Source organism: Parambassis ranga, unplaced genomic scaffold (assembly GCF_900634625.1).
Source record: "Parambassis ranga unplaced genomic scaffold, fParRan2.1 scaffold_22_arrow_ctg1, whole genome shotgun sequence".
NCBI classification, from domain to species: domain Eukaryota; kingdom Metazoa; phylum Chordata; class Actinopteri; family Ambassidae; genus Parambassis; species Parambassis ranga.
The window spans coordinates 3,457,384-3,477,466 of record NW_021144778.1 but is presented as its reverse complement, the minus strand read 5'-3'; the positions used below and the strand labels follow the sequence as shown (position 1 = coordinate 3,477,466).

Genomic DNA, 20,083 nt, shown 5'->3' with positions numbered 1-20,083 from the left:
TTGCACAGCATTGGTGGTTCAGTTCAGATTGAGAGAATGCAAAGAGTGTGCAAAGCTGTCATCAAAGCAAAAGCTGGCTGCTTGGAAGAATGTCAAACATCAAACATATTCTGCTTGGTTTAACACTGTTTGTTCACTGCATCATTCCACATGTGTTCCTTCATAGCTCTGATGTCTTCAGGATGAAGCTACAATGTAGAAAGTCATAAAAACAAAGACAAACCACTGAGTGACTTTTGACTGGTACATTTAAAATGTCATCATATGTCCTAACCAGCAGGGTGAGCACTGATCATAAACTCTCTGTCTCACATGTTATTGTCATTGTGTGTTTTTATGGAAGATGATGCTGACTGTTGTTTTCTTGCTTCTCTCTGTAAACAGCTTGTAAACAGCAGCTTCCCTGAGGGAAACTCAGCTAATAAGTGATGCTGTAACCTCTGGGACTTGATCTGCTGGGTGGAGTCCACTACATTATCCATCCATCCTCACCCATCCAGCTACACCCTCCCTCCTAAATTGTATAAAGGGTCAATCGCAAGTCAATCAGGACTCACTGCACTACATGAAGTGTACTAGTGAAGTATTGGAAGCATCAGACTTTTAATCTGAGGGTCCAGGGTTTGAGTCCCTGTTCAACACTTTGTACTCCCTCTTGCTTGTACTCCCCTTCCCTCTCTGTTAATGTGCTTGGACAGAGCTCTGTGAACAGCCAGCCTCAACCTCTCTGATAATCATCAGAATTAAAAGAAATACATCAGTCTGTGTGGAATGAATGTTTGCATTCCGCACAGACTGATGTATTTCTTTTAATAAAAGAAAAGAAATACATCAGCACCTAAGAAATTCTTTTAATTTCTTAGGTGCTGGTGCACCTAAGAAAAAAAGTTAGGCGCACCAGTGCAACAAGTTAGTCTAGAGCCCTGTGTGTGTTAACATGTTAGCACAGTGGGAGCTGTACTTGTTGGTCTGTTTGGCTGCACTGTGTGAAAGATGTGATTATGGTGTGTTGTGACCTCCCCTGGTCACCCCGGATTGTCAGACTCCGTCTTCTGTAATCAGAACATTGAGTGAAAGACAATACACTTGGTTTATAGTTTCGCCTTTTGCAAAAGGGAGAACACTCAGTGAACACAGGCCTTTCAGTCTGCTTCACTCCCCTCCATAAGTGCTCTGCCCCTCCCTGGATACAGGCTTGTTTATTCAAAAGTAGAGGTACATTTGCATAATAGATAAACAGTTTTACCATATTGGGAAATGTTACCCTTTTATCCCCACCTACCAATGATTATAATTGGTCTAACACATTTCTGTGGAACACTCTGTATCACTCCTGTGTCTGACGATTTATCTTACGTCCGATGCCTTCCAGTGCTTCGGTCTTCATCGCATCAAAAGGGCTCCCGGAATGTCAATATCCTCCCTAACTCTCTGTAAGGGAGTATGTGTGTGTGTGCAGAGAGTCTCCCTTTTTCTCTGAGTGAAAGCATACATAAGAGTACATAAAAAGTAAAAGATCTCTGTATCATGTCAGTGTGTAGTTAACCTTATATAATCCCACAACTCCCCCTTTTGGACTCTACTAGAGTCCAACACCCAAAGAAAACCGTGACAAAGGTTATATGTGTCAAAAATATAAGTAAAAGTTTGTGAGCAGTCAAACAGTAAACATGTTATACATCATAGTATGTGGGGGTATTTTAATCGGTCGGTCTTTCACCGTTCCCGCCCCCAGATACTCCTAACAACTCAAATATAATGAAAATTGTTCTACAGTAAAAATGTTCAAAATTGTGTTTTTATCAGTTCATGTATGTGTTCCTGTCCGTCTGCCTCATCGTCCAGCGCCCCGCCTGATTCTCTGGTCCTCTCGTCCTCAGGATGTGTTTTCTTTCTTCGGATCCCTGGGGTTAGACTACCCGGGATCCTGGATTCCTGTCAGGGGATTATTCTGCCCCTTTTGTGACAGGATCCGTATCTGAATCAGCCGATTCAGACTTCTGCGCCCTCAGATCAGCGTGGACGTCCTGTAGAGATCATTGAGGCTCCTCTGCAGCTGTGCACTGGCTCCAGTGGAACCAGGTGTCCCCCTTTCCTCTCAGCCGAACTGCGTGTGAGGTGCGTTCCGTTACCTGATAGGGACCTGTCCACCTTGGCTCCGACTTCCTTTTGATGACCCTCAGGAGTACCCACTCGGCTAAATACTAACACCAAAGCTTTAAATTCATTATGGTTTATATTAATATCATACTACATACTCTTTCAGTCTCAGCCGGCCAGCTGGTCCAGGAAACTGTCGACCTGTAAGAAGCTCATAAGGTGTAGATTATATGGCGTTATTACCAGAACATCAATACAATAGATAATACTTGAACCCATATAAATTTGGTCTGTGCACAGATTTTAGCCAATTTTTGTTTTAGGTTTGATTCATCCTTTCCACCTTTCCTTGAGGCTGTGAATGATAAACAGTACCAAAAGCATGCTTCAGTCCCAACATAGCCTCCACCTGCTGGAGGTCTTTGTTTTTGAAATGTGTTCCATTGTCAGATCTGATTTTTTCAGGAAAACCATGTCTAGGGATGTAGGTATTAATCAGAAATTTAATGACAGTTTTGCTGTCCTCCCTTTTCGCAGGACAGGCTTCTGGCCATCCTGAGTATGCATCAACACACATCAAAATGTATCTGAATCCCCTCACAGAGTTAATCATGTCAGTGTAGTCAATGATGATTTCTTTGCCCGTCTTGGCCTCTAGTGGGTAGTGTCCTGCTTCTGGTTTGATGGTTGGTCTCGGATTGTATTTATTACACTGATCACATGTTCAAATTACATACTGAGCCATGTCTTTCATGTAGGGGTGCCACCAGTGCTCCAGATTTCTTAACATCTGAGCTACCCCCACATGGCCTAGCCCATGTGCTTCTTCCATGGCAGTTTGTCTCAATCCAGGTGGCAGTATGGGTCGTCCATCCGGTCCCCTCCATACGCCTCCTGTGTCAGTGGGGTGAGTGTGAATGTCTCTGAGTTTACATATGCGACTACACTATGTGTTGTGAGTACATACAGCTGGTGTCCCATGACCATGTGTTCAGTTTTCTGAATTAGCTTAGCTATTCCTGCATGTTGTGTGCACTGCGGGTGTCTTTTTTCCATGTTGTCTAAGAGGACACTGATGTACATCAGTATTACTCTCTCTCCCCCTTTTCTCTGGAACTCCTTCTGCAAACTTCCTCTATCTTTCACCATCAACTTTCACAACATCTTTCTGCCAACAACTTATCTACAGCATCCTTCATAAGAATCACTTCTGCCGCTGCAGTCTTAGAGTCATAAGTCTGGTTCAGTATTCCGCCTAAGACCGTCAGCTGTTCTTCTACCGTCTTTAGTGGGCTGTGCGGACCCCACCCGTCGTCAGTCATGTCTCTGTGCACACTTAAGTCAATGTCATGCCATGTGCTCACGTAGGAATTACAAAACTATAGTTTAAGTTCAAATTTACAAAACTGCAGTTACAATGTTTCTATGTCCTCTACCAAACTATGTACACATCAGAAGAAAAAACTAATCCAGTTCGTGAGTGAACCTACTTCAACAGACCACTGCTTTACGTTAGCACCAGTTAGGTTTCCAGCAGTGCTGCTGCTTCAGCTCACACGTCCCTGGCACTCATCCACATTTCTCATTCATGCATTATGTTACACCACTCATTCCACAACGGGTGTAATAGAACAAAAAAACTTTATTTGCCCCGCTCAGGAGAACGCAGGAGAGATTAACAAAGTCACTGACAATAAAAAAATATATCTACCGGTACTGCACCACAAGACCGCACCAACATCACTTGCACCACCATAAAAAAAACTCCTTCTTCTCCATCAAGTGCATTTTTGTGATACAATTGATCTGCCCCCTAGTGGTGAAATAACTACACGGCACCAACCTAAAAGAACCGTCAAAAGCTGCAATACATATTTTTCCTATGGGTGCTACATTCACCCATAATATGAGCGCTCAGTATGTGTGTGTGTTACAGCTTCACTCTCAGCTGTGTGTCTCAGTAAGGGGTGCTTTTGAACTCACAGGACTTTCCTCTGTTCTTGTAGCCGGTCCGACTACTCACAGTTCATCTGTTCTTGCCGTCTCTCTTTTAGACGGCTCACAGTTATAACAGTGTTCTTCACTGTCTAGATTCAGGCCGACTGAGAAATATGGCATGCTATGTCCCTAGTACTCAGTCCAGTGGATTTGAGACTAGCCTCTCTTCCACGACACCAGAATCTTATATGTCTGTAATTTGGAAGCCTGTTGACTTACTACAACTTCCGCCTAACTAGTGTGGTCGTTGTTTCAGTTTCCAGTCGTTCCAACATTCATACCATGTGTTTGCCTGTTGTTCTTTTCCTCTCTCTTTTTTAGTGATTTAGGGTTCCTCAAGCCCCGGGACTCAAACCCAGCTTTTCCAGCCTCTCGTCAGAGCACCGGTGGAGTCGCCACACTCAGGATTTTGCAACCCCTTTTTCCTTTTCCTTTCTCTTATTCTTTATCTTTACTCTTACAAGAATTCTTTAACCTCTTTTTTTTTTTTTTGTTTCAGTCAATGTTCGTATAATTTACAGGCAGATTACTACTAAGACTCGGGACATGTTACACTTTAGAGTAGTCAATGCAGATATTGTTGGCGCGCCACATGTCCTCTGTCTGTTCGTAATCAACCCCTGTGTTCAATTGACGGATCTGAGAAGAATATAATTACCTTCTATCCTGGACGGGTCCAAAATGTCGTGACCTTCCCTGGTCACCCCGGATTGTCAGACTCCATCTTCTGTAATCAGAACATTGAGTGAAAGAAAATACCCTGGGTTTTGTAGTTTCACCTTTTGCAAAAGGGAGAACACTCAGTGACCACAGGCCTCTCAGTCTGCTTCACTCCCGTCCATAAGTGTTCTGCCCCTCCCTGGACACAGGCTAGTTTTATTGAAAAGTGGAGGTACATTTGCATAATAGATAAACAGTTTTTCAAGACCTTCGTTGGTATTCCCATATTGGGACATGTTGCCCTGTTATTCCCACCTACCAATTATAATACTTGGTCTAACTGTTATTTATGACTGTGAAACACTCTCTATCCCCCCTCTGTTGGATGCTTTATCTTACGTCCACCTTCACCATAACAAAAGGGCTCCAGTAATGTAAACATCCTCCCTAACTCTCTGTAAGGGTGTATGTGTATGTAAAAACTCCCTTTTTCTCTGAGTGTAAGCATATACAATCGAGTACATATGTGCTCTATATCATGTCAGTGCGTAGGTACCCTTATATAATTCCACAGCTGCTAACTAATTAAACAAACAGCCTTATGTTATTTATGCTAACTGACGGTAACTTCAACGGTAAATAAACAAAGCACAGAGCTCTGAGGAGCTAAAGCAGAGAGAGAACAGCTGGAGGGACACATTTGTAGCTCCAAGTCATGAAGTCAGTGTCCTCCTGTCAGAAACACTATGTGCTGAATGTCACTCTTTTCACACAGAGCCGTTGTTGTTCCGTGACATTGTCATGTTTACATACCTGTTCTGTGTAGCTTGATCTCAGGCTTCAGGAGCAGATCCAGCAGTTTGCGCTGACGGTCCAGCTCTCCCTCGTACTGGACGATAGTTTGTTCAAACACTCCCAATATTTCAGCAGCAGCAGCAGTTAGCCGCTCGCTGATAAAAGCTCTCAGAGACTCCGCAGCAGCCATTCAGATGTAATAAAACACTTACAGCGGAAAACTTCTGTTGAACTTCTGCTGTCGCTGTGCTCGTCTTTCTAGTTCCTCTTCCCCCTCCTCCTCCTTGTTCAGTTCATTTGTTTGATTGCCGTTGCTAGGCAATAAAACACTTGTTATTCACCCTCTTTCATCTTTTTTGTTTGATTTCCGTTGCTAGGCAACTTGCTGTTGCTAGGCAATCAACTCTTGTTATTCACCCTCTTTCTTCTTCTTCTTTGTTTGATTGCCGTTGCTCATCTGTTGTTCATCTCACAGAGGACATTCCGGGTCAACTTCACGTTTTTTTCCAAAAATTATAGTTTTTCAAATATTAAGCAATTTCGGTGTCATCTGCCAAATGTTTCTCCTCCTAGAAATTTCAAGCTGCAGACTCCATTTTAGTCTTAAAATGCTCATTAGATGCTGCTCTATCAAACTTGTATTCAGAATTTTCTAATTCCGAATCGTTTCCACACGCCAGGCGCAGCCACATGTTCTGAGCGCTGTGTTTACTTGTTTTTGCTCCTTGCTTTATAGTTTTTTTACAAACCATACATTTTGTATGACTTACAAATGCCAATATTTCCTTCAGACTAGGTTTCTGTTTTCTTTATATTTCATTATATTTCCATTTGAATGACTTAATTGGAATTGTGAAAAGTCTCCTACCCTGAAATGACTGAGCTGTTTCTGAGGTATTGCCGTCTCCTTCCTCCTCTCTGGCGCTTACTGTTTGTAAATGGCAGATTTCAAGCCCAGGAGACTGGTGGGAGTGCATGCAGCCTGTGGGAGTCAAATGAAAAAAACTGGAAGATTGTAAACAAGAAATGTATATAAAAAATGTGAATAGCTGGTTCATAGAGTGGAGGCTGACCACCATTTTAAATCTGTCCTAAAGTGCATATTGTGCAGAATCAGAAAAACCTCATTAATCCCTGCAGATGCTGCTTTGTTCAGTCACTCAACATCATAAATTATACTGGATAGTATGAGAGATGGATTGATTTCTCATGTTCACAGTCCTCCCAACATCAACAGACAAGTGCCTCATAATGCACCTGTAGGGGCTACTGCTGTAATAAAAGGAATGACGCAAAAATGTGACATCATCTTACACACACACATTTCCAAGAATCCGTCTGTATGTTATAATACAATAGGCATATTTTATAAATGCTGTTGCCCAGAACATATACATTGGTTTGTGATGAAACGGTACCCTAGCTTCTATATCGTATGCTCACTCAGCTGTAGTTCCTCCTCTCAGTTCCATTGCAGTGTATTATTTTGTCTGTCTCCTTATTTCATTTCCACTGTGTTTGGGGACTGCCAGGTGAATGCCTGTTTTGTCCATCTCTTGGTGTCGTATGTTACTAACAGTGTTGGGAAGAATACTTTTAAAAAGTATTCAGTTACTGAATACAGATTACAGGCCCTAAAATGTAATGCCGAATACTTGGATTACTCACACATTGAGTTGTGTAGCATGTATATGATCTCTACAAATCTGGAAGTATTGAGTTGGACTAGTGGCTCGTGTAGTTTCTGGCTTGTATATGGAGTTATAGGGAGTATTTTAGCACATAACTGTGTGTCTACACACTGTGTGTGTATGTTAGAGAGGAAGAGAGCCATTTGCACACTGACCTTGTTGTGAGTGAGTACACAGAGGACAGTGGTCCTATACACATAAAGAACACATACTTAATGAATTTCTGTGTTTTTATAGAGGACTTCTACATATTGTCCGAACCTGAGGAGGAGGAGGAGGGGGGGGGGGTCCTGTTCATATCAGCTGACAGGACTGATTCTGGTGTAAGCACATGTTGCTTTAATCTACAAAGTGAAATTGTTATTTGTTGCCAGTCATACACTCTCAGACTCTGGATCAGTTCAGTTCATTTCTTGATATTAAATGTTATTTCTTGCACTAGTAAGGCAAAACGTTGCACTAGTTAACTAGTGAATGCATTTAGAGCTGGTTAGCTAATTAGTTATTGTATGTTCTCATGGAGTCAGCTACTGCATCCCTGTTTCAAAGATATCGATGGTGCCACACTACTTAACAGTAATATAAATCTGTTTTTATAATAGGACCACCAAGCCTATTAGCCAGTTTACTGATGGACTGAATGCCTTTGGAAGGCTGTGGCATGTGGTGAAGACGAACTGGATGCCCGTCTTCACCAACATGCATGCACCTACTTCAAAGGCAGCATTCTGAGACATAATCAAGTACAACTACAGTCCATCCAACCAGCGTAAAGACGAGGAGGACACAGTCTACAGCTGGGAGATGCTCTGCAGTGCTGACAGGGTGTCTTGCGGGGGGTGGGACTCATTGTCCAGCATGGATGTCAGTTTTCTCTTCCAAGGACTCAGTTTAGCATGACATGATCAGCTTGATGTTCATATATGTGTTACTCATTATTACTAGATGAGCTGCAGTGAAACATCCAAGCCACCATGTCCCAGCACATATCAGAGATGCAGAACAGATGGAACAGTCTTATGGAGTGATGGAGGCCATGAAGCCTCCTAAAGCTTTGAATGGAGCTGAAGTCATGATGCACGGGTCTTTCTTATATAATGTCTCATAAGTATTTGTTATAATATTGCCCCAAAAAGTCAGCCACACTGATTGAGAATCAGTTTCTGTCAGGGGGTTGTCGTGGATGCGACACAAATGCTCAGGCACAGAGCGCTTAAAAAATAACAACAGTCTTTAATTATGCTGACAAAAAAACTGCAAATCCAAACAACATGGAAAAAACTGTGAGTCCAGGAGAACAACTGCAGACACACAGAGTGAGACCGGAACAAAGAGGACACACAGAGTGGAACACACACTGACCAAGGACCAGGAGAAACTCGGGGATTATATACACAAGGACACAGGTGAGAACCATCAGGGCAGCCGATCAACATGGAGTGGAAGCAGGTGAGCTCAGTCAGAGGGGAGGACTGGGAGTGTCTGCAGGAGCACAGGAGAAGAAGCAGCAACTACCAAGAGCCCTGAGCACAGTGTTCAAAGAGCTTTTTACTACAATCATGTTGCTGCTGGTAACAAACACATGTGCTTAATGGGTAAGGTGGGAGGAGGCATGAAGAAGAAAGGCTTTACTATGAAGTCTGCATACATCACTGTGAGTTTATTGGAACTTATTGGAGTCTTAACTCATAATGAAAGAAGTGACAGAAACAGCAGGTGGAATTCTATTAGTGGTTAAGTTAGAGTTCAGGAAGGAAGGAGCCACATTCAGACTGCTGGGGCAGCAACAAAGAACAAAACAAAGTACATGCAGCAGGAAGATGGAGGACTTAAAGGGAAACAAAGCTGACACAGCTGGCATCATGACATTAGTAACAGTTCAAATGCAGTAAACATGCTGCAGACATGCGTTCATAGATGAAGTCAAACATCAAATGTGCTGTCCCATTCACCTAAATGTTACTAAGAAGAGGACTTCCTGCTGCTCCTTAAACATGATGGTCTGCTGTGGGTCATGTCTTTGTTCTGCACATGTACAGCTAACATCTCCAGTGTTACACAAACACATCATGTGTTCCATTAGGAAAGCATGTGGAAGTCCCAAACCAGCTGTTTCCCATTCAGGGAATTGGAATCCTCTGGATGACGCAGCCTACTACCCTGCTACCCATTATTAATCATTTATATTTTTTATTTCAAAATGAAGTAAATAAAACACATTTGGCTTGTTGTATAATAGTCCGCTTTTAAGTCACATAATCACAATTTAAAGATTTAAAGATAATTGCATTGACTTTAGTTATTATGTTGTAACTTCAGCGCTGACATACCTGAACCAACACCTTGAGACACCAGAACAAGAAGGTGAGGTTACCTTGCACGTGCATCAGACGGATGGAGCTCCTTCACTCTGTTGGCTGTTGGTTTCTTGCTTCTCTCTTTAAACAGCTTGTAAACAGCAGCTTCCCTGAGGGGAAACTCAGGTAATAAGTGATGCTGCATCAGCTCTCACCTGTTTACAGCTCTGTCCCTTCATCCCTTCCTAGCAGACTTCACTCACATTCAATCTCTAACTATGGGCCGTCAACTAGTCCTGCACATGGCCCAGACACACTTTCTGGTTGTTAACTGACCATTAACCAACTATAGGGATCTTAGTCATGGTAGCTCCTGCAAGATCCACCCACAGAGGTCCTGAACACATAAAACTCAGATTCCAACCAGAACAGTAGCAGAACTGAAGAAGCCACTCGGGGGAGTGGGAAACATCTTCAAAAACAGTCCTGGAGTCCAGCTGCCTCGATTTAAACTCTTGGAAATGACTCTGACCTGATGAATGAGAGCATCCACAGATATACTTTTCTACTTACATTTACTCAGTTTCGTTAGTATATTTAAATAATTAGTTTCATGTTTACTTAATATTTTAAGTGTAAAAATGTTTCACCACATTGAGTAGAGCCTGCTTACAGTTTTTAGAGTGTATATCAGTTCACCGTGCAGCATAGTGCTCATGAACAGTGAGCTGCTGAGACACACCGACATGTGGACTTTGCTTCTTTAGGGAAAACATTGAGATGCATTTTCACACAGGTTGGTTTGATTCACTGTCCTCTGCACTTAGGAGGCCAGTGCCTTATCCATTAGGCCACTGGGGCTAACATGTGCCTCCTCCATGTGTGTTAAGGCTTCCCCTTCCTGGGTGATTCACAGGGGTGTGGGGTCAATCAGAGGTGCTGTAACACCGCTGTGATTTGGAAGATGTACTCCAGACATTGACAAGAATTCTTAAAATAGGTCTTGGCTCTGTAAGACTAAAATGCAACTTAAAACATTAAATTAATCCATTTTGTTCTAAAACCAGAAATGAAAAACCACTAATTTAAGATTAAGTAACTTAAAATTAGAATTTAAGTCTATCTATTAAATTACCTTTAGGAAATGACACCTTAATCTGCACAAATGTAGTTAAAATAAGACATCATTCCTTAAAACAGTATAACAAATATAAGTGAAGTTGTCTTAAATCAAGACACCAAAAGTGTTTCATTCAATATATTGTATTTAATTCAAAACACCACCTTCCACATTCCAAAAAACATCAACAACAAATGTGACGAATGTGATGAACTTTTCTTTGAAAATCAAACACAAGCTTCTACAAACAAAGGGGCTCACTCACTCAGGGAAGGACTTCCACTCACCAATCGCTTCTTTGTAGTGGGGGGTCAAATCCTGCTCGTGGACTGAATGGTTGTGTACCTCTGTTTGCAGTACTGACAGGAGTGTAGAAATGCACTTTGGGTATGTGCAGGGCATAGTAATATGCCATGAGGTAGAGAAGTCCCTCATTAAGTCTGTCCATGGTGAAGCTGCTCACTGGAGTGTTTCCAACGGCGATCATGCAGTTGTCCTCAGAAACAAGCAGAACAGGAGAAGACAGGCCCCGCTGCCGCATGAACCCATCAGGATCCTCAGAAGTCTGGATGACACAAATAAATGAAGAAGATTAGAAAAACAGAACTTTGACCTGGATGAGGACATTAGGGAAATTCTATGGTCACAATAAATCCCCTTAGCATTCAGCACTGCAAATGCTGAATGCAGCACAGCTAGAGCCAATGAAGTCAGTACTACATTAAGCACACTGTAGAAAACACTTCCCCTTCCCCTGGAACTTTGGAAATGATCAAAGTTTATCTCAAAGTAACTAAACTAAATATAAAATGTATGAAAAACAGGAATATATTATGAACAATCTTACCGAAAGGACATGGAAAAGAGCCTCGCTGCTTGAGCCCAGTTTCTTTGGTGGCATAGTGCTGGACGGACAGAGCAGTGGCAGGGCTCTGGAGACAGCTGTGATATGCTCCACTGGTTGAATGGAAAAGGCACAATACAACGTGGTACTATAAGTAACTGTAACATAAATAACTGAGACATTATTATGTAAAAAGATCTAAATGTATCATGACTTCACCTCCATTCAAAGTTTTTGGAGGCTTCATGGCCTTCTTCATCACACCATAAAACTGGACCTTTGAGTAGAAGCTTTTCCATCTGTTCTGCATCTCTGATATGTGCTGGAAGTTGGTTGGTTGGATAATTGGCTGCAGCTCGTCAAGCACCTGAAAAACAGATTCAGTGAAGAATTAAAAAAAAGTCTAACATTCTATCTAAAATGATTCACCATCAGGCCAAACAAATCTATAATGTGTGGACATTATGCTATTTATGTCAGGCTACAAACTGAGTCATGTGAACTAAGTGGGACCAACATTACTTACGTGATCCAGTTCCCTGAAACAAGGGTAAGCCTCTAGAATCCTTTAAGACGTCAGAGGTGATGAAGCGTCTTCGAGACTCGGATTCAAGGTTCAGCAATTGAGTTACTGCAGCTTTGTTTGGCTTTTTGGACTTGTACATTTCTTGGAGGGTCTTGTAGTGTCTTGCTTGGATTTTCTGGCTGTCCAGACATCAACTGAACAAGCTGAAGACATTACAGGGACATTATGATGGAAAGAGGACATGAGATATCCAAACAAGCAAGTTGTCAGTATAATAAACTGAGTAAGTGGTAGCATTAATTCATTAATGTTTGTGTTACTTGATAAAAAAGTAAAATATTGGACCAGAGTACAGACACTCTTGGACACGTAGTGAAACATTCCAAAGCTGCTGAATGTCCAGAATGTGCCATATGAATGAACTCAGCCAAAATTATATTTAATACAATACATACATTCTCCATCACTGCTGTCCCGTTCTGCACTGGGGTGCTGGCTCTAGGTGACACTGGGATGCCCATGGAACTAACAGGTGAATGTTCCAGAATAATGGTGGATGCACTGGAATCTCCAGAACTGACTTCTTGCCGTGGTTTCTTGGAAGGTGGAACTTTGGTTGCACCTCATGTTTGGCAGGGTATCTGGAGTCCTCTGTGGCTCTTGCGATGGAGATCGTATCAGTCATAGTGTTTCTTATGAGTTGGCAAAAGAGCTCCTTGGATAAGGTCACATTGTGCTCAGTTCCCAGTCGTTTCTGCTCGAAGTAGGAGCGTCGCACCTGTTCAAGCTCACTGTCCGTGAACACCATGTATTCTGGGTTGGACATAGTCACAAATTTAGAAGTATTTGCCTCCTCTTTTGAAAGGTCACTGCCTCCAGTGGGGGGAGATTGATGAATTTCCAGAGCAGTATCCACCTAAAACACATTTACACACCATTTATTGAGCATTTTTGTCATAGTCACATTATCATTTTGGGGAATGAAAAAAACACTTATAACTTTTTAAAAAATGTATTTGAAACAGATAGTGATATTGAACCATGTGCTGTTTATCAGTCCTGTTATACTGTGACAGACAGATCTGACCTTTTCATTTTGATTCACTACAAGCCATATAGCCCGGCGCCTCCAGAAATGTTCAGGACCAGGAAAGAGGTCTTTAACGTCATCTCGGGAAAGCGATGGGATCAAGTCTTCTCCAATATTAGCAGCTGTAAAACAGAAAAGTTAGTCAGGGCCAAGAAACAGAGGTTATCATTAAATTCCTTCAGATTTTTACATAGTAGTTGAGGATATTTTGTCAGCACCTGTTTCCACATTTTTTATTTCTTGCTACTTCTACTTCAAGAGTAGTATGTGAACTTAACATCATGTATTCATGTCTTACAAATGACCAGTTGTTGCTGTATTTTCAGTGTTTACAGTCCTTGACATTGAGAGAATGGCCCCACAGCTCAATGAGACATAAGCTATTACTAGATTAGCCCGTTTTATGTGTTTTAGCTGCTAAACTTTAGCCGCGAATCCACAACTTGTTAAGCTAGGCTAACTACATTAACTCACCATTAACACCAGCACAACATCAAAGTAACCCTTGTAGCATACCTCTGACTGTGGCAAGTGTAACCTCGTCCAGTTTGTCCATTTTATGAGTCTGACATCCACAGTTTGTTGAGAATTATGATTTCACAGCAGCAGCAGGTAACCTCTAGCTTAAAGTTTAGCTTCACGGACTCCAAGTGGAAAAAAAAACGACAGGTGGAATGTACCATATTCCAAGAGGGAGCGGGGAGGGGCACTAAGCCTAAATACCTTTAATTTGCATTTTTACAAACTATATTTACGTAAATAAGGTCATATTGCTTCATAATATATCGGCATATCTGGATAATTGATAAATAGTAAGTGGTTTCTGTTGTTATAAGACATGGAATTGTGGTACGTACCTTCATCATGACGTGTCAGCAGGTCGGCTTCATGCAGAGCAGGCAGCTAGCTGCTAGCTAAGGCTAAAAACAGGGAATGATTTGGCGCTGTGTTATCTGCTTTGTGTTTGTAGCTCTCACTCTCAAGTCTTTATTGTCATATAAATACTGCTCATAGTCGTAGTCCGGACTTTGTTTGTGGAATTGATGGATGCACCAAAGAATATGGAGTCTACAACTCACTATGGTCACATTGGAAGAAACCACCGCGAACACCTTGAACATGGCAGCAACCATTCACAGGGAGAGAAGACAACAGCAGCTTCATCAGGTGAACAGAACCGTGTGGGCATACAGTCCAGCTGAGCGACGGGGGAAACCAGTGAGCGAACGGATGAAGCAGGGCTGGAAACAGGGGGTCATGTCTTCCTGTAGACTCTCTGCATCAAGTCAGTCAGAGGTGAGTCCTGTCCAGTTTAATAACAGCATCATGTTTTGTGTGGAGGAACAGTGATTTTCTTTTTAAGGAGGACATCAGGTGTAACCGTCTGACCAGACAAGCTACTGCTGTTATGTTGACTGCAAGAGAAAGCACCATCTTTCACAGGTCTGTCTACATACAACATTATTACATCTGTTTTGATTTGTGGCTCTGTTGATTATCTGCATGTCAAGGACAAGCCTAACTCTCACTGAATGTTGAACACATTGTGTTTCAAATATTGTGTATATATATTGAAAATAAAAAATACATTTACAGTGACCCTATTAGTCAATGAGCTGCAGCATATTTCTCTATGAGATGTGATGTTTAATAATTCCTTGTATTTGCTCTCTGCTATCTAATTAGGATTTGAATGTACTTTGAATGCCTTAATAATGAGTTAAATAGCATCATTGTGTGGATGTTAATATAATACACTTTGTAATAGAGATTGCATGCTAATAAATTAAAAACTTGTGACTGCTTGTATTTAATTTGCTCTTATTTCTTGTCTGTTCTGCAGAGGTGTGAATGATGTCTTGGCAGCAATGCAGCAATATCAAGCTCTGTTGGTGACTAGTCTGAGGAGTCAGCTACAAACTGTATTTCAACATCAGGGAAGTGAACTTGAAAAGGAAGCGTTGGCAGTATTGGACCGGATTGAGGATCCATTCACATCTGTTTGGACAGCATACAGGCAGGACAATGTGATTAAGAACAATGTCAAGTGTGTGGAGTCAGAGCTTTCTGTTGGCTATACCGCCTGCTGCAGAAAAAAGGGACAAAAAGGGTTATTGCCACAGTTCCTGAATGTTTTCATTACATACCTCTGATTACAAGTTCAGAACAGTTATTGTCCCATCCAAAAGTGTTAGAACTGATAGATGAGCCACAAAAATACAGAAGTGGCTCTCTCTATGACATCATAGATGGAGAGCTCATGAAATCACAGCCTTTATTTTCAGCCCCACCTTCTGCTTTACAGATCATTATTTGAAATCTGCAATGCACTTGGATCTCATGCTTCCCAGAATAAGTTGCTGATGTTTTATTATACATTAGGAAACATTCATCCAAAATATAGATCAAACCCTGCTGCAATCCGTCTACTGGCTGTTGCAAAGAAGAGTGAGTTGTCTGATTGTGGAGTGGATGGAATTTTGGGCAGGTTGTATGAGGACTTGAAAATGCTATATGATGGTGTTAATATTCAGACTGCAGCTGGTGAACGTGAAATATCTGGAGCATTAGTGTCGATATGTGGAGACACCTTAGCACAACATGAGCTTTGTGGATTTAAAGAGGCTGTTGGTTCAGCCTAGAGTAAGTGCCGGCAGTGTGAATGTTCATTTAAGGACACGCAAATGTATTTTGACCAAGACAACTTTGAACTAAGGACACTAGAAAGACATGTTCGGCAGTGCAGTGACATTGAGAAGCAAATACAGAGTATCTTAGGAACAGTTTAAAGACTACATTTGGCATCAACAGGAAGAGCAAGCTGGTAGAATTTCCAGCCTTTAACTTGATTGAACAAACACCTCAGGATATGATGCATGTAATTCTTGAAGGAAATGCTCCATTAGAAATAAAGTGTGTGTTAAACATTCAGTTCTTTTAGGTCAACTAGACGTGGATGCCCTCAATACTGCATTAACTGGATTTCCCTACTCTCCGCTTGATGTCAGAGACAAACCAAGCCCTATAGCTTACAGCACATTAGCTTCAAGTGACAGTAAACTGAAGCAATCCTCAGGCCCAATGACTGTTCATTTATTATTGATACAGCTACAGATACTGAGTACTACAAATTCATCCTTGAACTCATAGAAAGTGTTCAGATGTTGTTTGCTCCTGTCATTGGTCTACAGACAATTAGCAGGTTAAAGAGACTGAACAGCATTTAAAACATCTGAAATGTCTTTTCCCTGATAACAATATTTATATCTGATTCATGCTCCATCGCAGATAGAACTCCTGGGACCGATGGTCCGTCACATGTGCATGAGGTTTGAATCAATACATTGTTTTTTTCAAACAGTGGGCTGCAAAGGTCTTTAGTAAGGCATAATCAAATGTATGAGTGTTGTCAAAATGTAAGTCATCCTGAACACCCAATGTTTTTCAATGAGTGTGCATCGGGACCAACTTCAGAAATACGCAGCATGTCATATTTGAAAGAAAAACAAGGGCTTTCCTCAGAAATGATGACACAAACAATGCAGTGTCTGTTGAATGGATTCATCTAAATGGTAATAAATATGTACGGAGAAGACATTACTTGTAACTGCTGTTAATTCCAGTGATTTACCTGAGTTTGGACTTGTGAGCAACATCTATGTAATTAACTGGTCGTTATATTGTTTTGAGCTGCAGCAGCATAATACTGTCTGCTATGATAGAAATTACATGGCATATTCAATAGAGAGGCCAAACATGGCACAAGCAACTGAACTCATAACATCTGAGGATCTGTTAGATTCCACTCCCTGTTATAGTTCTACTCACAAGGATGTGACATGTCCCCACAAAATATTACCTGGCAGCTGTGCTTGGGCTACACAGAGCCTCATCTGAGAGGTTGTAACAGGTGCAGTTTTTAATCGGTTTGCCTCGGTGGTTTTCGTTGTTTCGTGATTGTTCTTTCTGTATGAAAATAACAGTAACACTAATCTGAAACAGCAGATCAACAGTCAGTCAAATGCTGATGCTGCAGTATACTGAACAAGCATGTTCTTTGCTACATTGTGATTCAGGGTGCAGGTGAAGCAAGGGTCATTTCATTTTTTACCATTTTGGGTCATTTTGTTCTGTTTGTGGACAATGCACATTTACATCATGTTATTTGTATTATTTGTATGTTCTATAGACCAGTCTGCTGTCATTTTAACAAGATGCTGGATATGAACCAATTCTGTCAGGTACAGATGGCCTGCAATGAAATAATAATAATAAAAAGTGTTCATTGTTCTTGTTTAGTTTTTCTTAAATTGAGGAGTTGTGTGAATGCTCTTACTCTTATAATAAGTCTTGTTGCTCCACTGGGATTTATTATAAAACATGTTTTCATCTGTTTCTGGTTCTTTTTACCTCAAAATTAGCTGAAATATCAAGAAAAACTTACCATACCTTCCTAAAATGAGATATAAAATCTAATGTAAAACAAGCTTGATGAGATTAATATTCTTTCTGGACAAACATTCTGGACTCATTTCCTTGATACAAGGCTTTTTTTTACTTTCCTGAAATTCCTTTTTTGCAGTGTAAGAAGGTATATATATATATATATATATATATATATATATATATATATATATATATATATATATATATATATATGGGGTATAGCTGTATATAGAACACAATATGGCTGCATGAATATAAGATTGGGACGACATTTTGCCACACAAGTGGCTGGCATAGATGTAAGTATTTACCATAACTCAATAACACGCTTCATACCGATGAAGTGTGAGGGGATCATTCCACACGGCACACCTGATGAAGGGTTCAGAGCTCCAGTGAACAGCTACCAAATGTAAATGTAGCACTCAGAACCACCTCCAGGACTTTGATCTGCTGGATTAGTCATGGAGGAACCAGGAACAGGACTCACCTGGACATGCAGCTGCTTGTCAGCCCTTTGTTCCATTATATATGAGCCAGCAGAAATGTGTGTGTATGAAAATGTCTACAGCTCCCGAATGGTTAATGCCACACTTTTGTCCAAACACTTGAATTAAAGCAGAAAGTCTGGACTTCACTCACATCTTGACTGTTTCATTTCAGCTTCAATCAGGAGGACTTCTCTGGCCTCCAGAGCTCAGCTCTGGTCCTCTGGTTCCAGCCTTGGTCCTCCACTCACTGTGATCCTTTGTTGTACCAGGTGTAGTTTTGGTGGCTACACATGTGTTCAGAAACTGTTCTGTTGTAGCAGCTGAGCTTTACTCCAATCCACTGTCACCACAAACACTTTCCCCTCTCTGTTCTTCTTCTTCCTCTGCCTCTTCTTCTTCTTCTGTGGTGTTTTCTGGCAGCTGACATCCACACAGTGACATTTCTGCCTCCTCCTGTCTTCAGTCAGACTGTTTCTCTCACAGTCTGTAGAGAGAAGCTGACATTGTTGCACTGATTAACCTCAACCACACACACCTGTGTGAGCCGCACCATCATTCTAACAGTTCTATTGTTACACTGAGTGACAGCAAAGCAGTGAGCCCCCTGCTGGTGATCAGCTGCATGTACCAGAAGCAGACAGAGATTTCTGATATGATGTTAAAGGTGTCACAGAGGAGGATCCGACTGTCTGACCTCTGATTCTTCTGTCAGCATCAGACACATCACAGTTTGATCAGTTTTCAGATCACACACAGCAGCATCAGTAACACTGAGCAGACATTACACACTCCATCAAACACACACACACACTGCTCACTTATAACAGGGATAATAAGTAAAGTTCTTTACAATAAATTCACATTCACATGTTATTATCACTTCACACATGGCACAGTATATATGGCAGAGAGTTAAAGGTGGAATATGTAGTCAGAGTAATACCAAATATTGACACTAGGTGGCAGCACTTCAGCCTCCACCCACTGCTGCACTACCAGCACCACTCTCAGTGCTTTTTGTTTCCATTGACTGTACAACATGATTCAATCCATGTTATTTATATGACAAACTATGTGTAGTGTTTCTATGTGTGTAGCTGACATGTTGCTCAGCTTCCATTGGACACATATACTAGATGGAAGCTGCAGCAGGATTGGCTGATGACTGATCACAGGTGTGAACAATCAGCCGGTGACGAGTGGAGCAGGAGCAGCTGCCCATGCTGCAGAGACACAAACAGCAGCAGCACTCTGTGACCCATGTCCACTCTGTGTGTCCTCCAGACAGTCTCAAGATTAAGATTAAGAAACCTTTATTAGTCCCACAATGGCGAAATTGCATTTTTGCAACAGCAGGTACAGACAGCAAAGGATAAGTTAGGAAAAGATATATATGATAAAATAAACTACCAATAAAATATAGAATAGAATCATCAGCAGTTTACATATGAACAGTTATTGCACAGGTGAGTGGAGGGAGAAGTGGTCTGTAAGAAAACTGTACATAGTGCATCAGAAACTAAATAAATAATGTGTTGTACACTGTGGTGTGTGAATATTGCACCTATCAGAAGTGGTTATTATACAGTCTGACAGCAGCAGAGGTTGTGTGTAATGACGCGGCTCACCAGCAGAGGGCGTGTGTTTGTGTTTTGTGTTTGTTTGTATGTTTTCTATTGCAGCAGCAATGTACAGGGTCAGTATCATCCTATCTGCTGGTAAAAGTCTTTCTCCCCGTCGGGGAATCGAACCCCGGTCTTCCGCGTCAGGCGGAGATACTATCCACTATACTAACGAGGAATGCTGACAACCACCATCTGTCATAGCAGCAGCCACCTGGTGCGGTCATGTGTCAGCTGGGGTGTGACGGAGTGGCTACGTCAGTAACTGTGGGCAGACTGCAGGTGTGTGTGCACCCAGACACACACAGGTCCCAGCTGAGAGCAGCCGGACCTTCCTGTCCTCCTGTCCATCGCTGTCCAAGGTGAACCGACACCACCAGACCACAGGGCCATTATTTATTTA

General features: G+C 41.6%; 1 non-coding gene across 1 annotated transcript; it reads right to left on the bottom strand.

Moving 5' to 3' along the window:
* Positions 1-19,788: 19,788 nt before the first annotated feature.
* trnas-uga (transfer RNA serine (anticodon UGA)) lies at positions 19,789-19,858 on the bottom strand. The gene has a single exon. It is a non-coding gene; the product is annotated as a tRNA-Ser (tRNA).
* Between the last annotated feature and the right edge of the window lie 225 nt (positions 19,859-20,083).